The sequence below is a fragment of the Apteryx rowi genome, unplaced genomic scaffold, assembly GCF_003343035.1.
Source record: "Apteryx rowi isolate R43461 unplaced genomic scaffold, aptRow1 scaffold_3, whole genome shotgun sequence".
In the NCBI taxonomy this organism is placed as follows: domain Eukaryota; kingdom Metazoa; phylum Chordata; class Aves; order Apterygiformes; family Apterygidae; genus Apteryx; species Apteryx rowi.
This window is the reverse complement of record NW_020449418.1, coordinates 1,850,853-1,852,244: the sequence shown is the minus strand read 5'-3', so window position 1 is coordinate 1,852,244 and position 1,392 is coordinate 1,850,853.

Genomic DNA, 1,392 nt, shown 5'->3' with positions numbered 1-1,392 from the left:
CGCTCGTCCCCGCGCGGCGCTGCCCGCGGCCGCCTGGGCGCCCGTTTCGGTGAAGATCCCCGAGGGAGGTGCCCGTCTGTCAGCACCGGGTTGAGCCCCGGCCTTCGGGAGCTGCTGGTGTCTCACGGGCCTCAAACACCTCCCGAGGCTAAAAAAACCTTTTCTTCCTGGTGTCCCGAACCTGGGCTCGGGTTACACTGACTGTCGCTCCGGCGCCCGCACCGAGCGGGTTACCGCCTTTTCACTTGTCGACGGCAAACAAAGTCCTTAATCCGTTGAAAGTTCAGCGGGGCAGTTTTCAAGTTAGGCGTCAAAGCGCGCTCCTCCGAGTTAAGTGTAACGTGCCAGCAAGTTTAGCCTGGCGAACCGCGGGGAGGGGCGGGAAGTGCTGAACCGAGGGGCTGCAGCTGCTCGAGGGGGCTCGGCCCGGTTCAGCGCGGGGAGCCCGGCCCGGCCCGGCCCGGCCCGGCTCGGTTCAGCGCGGGGAGCCCGGCCCGGCCCCGCCGCGCCCCGCTCCGCGCTGAGCGGCCTCGGGCGGCTCCGCCACGGGAGCTGGCGACAAGCAGCCGCTCCTGGTGTGGGATCCCGGCAGCTTGGCGGCCTGAGCGGCCTCACCGAGGGAGCAGCTCGGCGCGGGGGGCGCCGTGAGAGAGGGGCCGCTTTTTCCCCTCGGAAAAAAGTTAGTAGATCGGCTCAGCCGTTTCGCCTAGCGACACCCTCTTTCCCTTCTGAGATGAGTGAAGATGTCTGAGTTTATACTGAAGTAATGTGGGGGGAAAATTGCTGAGCTATGGCAATTTGCGTAAGAGGCAGAGTGATGTCATGAAAATGCCTTTTAATTTCCAAGAAGGACTTTGCAACTCCTTGCTTTTCCTAAAGACCATACGCATGTATTACTTCATCATTAGAAGAATACAAAATTCATATTAAGGGTGAATATAGATAAAAGAGAGAAATTAAGAACTAAGACTGAGATTCCATCCATGGATTGTAATACCGTGTTTTCTCTTATGCTTATTTGAAGAATATGCAAATGAAAACATGAGAGCTTTCTGGATGTTTCAGTATTGGATAGGACTGCAGTTCCAAATATTTTGGTGTTAGTTGTCCTTGCTTTCTTTCCAGCACACTTTTTTTCAAACTATTAAAAAATCTCCTGGGAATTGGTTAAAAGACCTTTCATCATAAGATGACTTTTATCTTTGTTCTTGTCTGCATTTCGGTATTAGAAGGGTCATTTTTTGGTAACTACCACAAAGTAATACAGCCACAGCTGATCATATGCAGTGTCGCATTAATGCAGGGCTGAAAATCTGTTTGGTTTATAGAAGTATTTCTAAAATAATAGTGTTCATTGAGGGACACTTACATTCTCATGCTCTTAACCTGTAG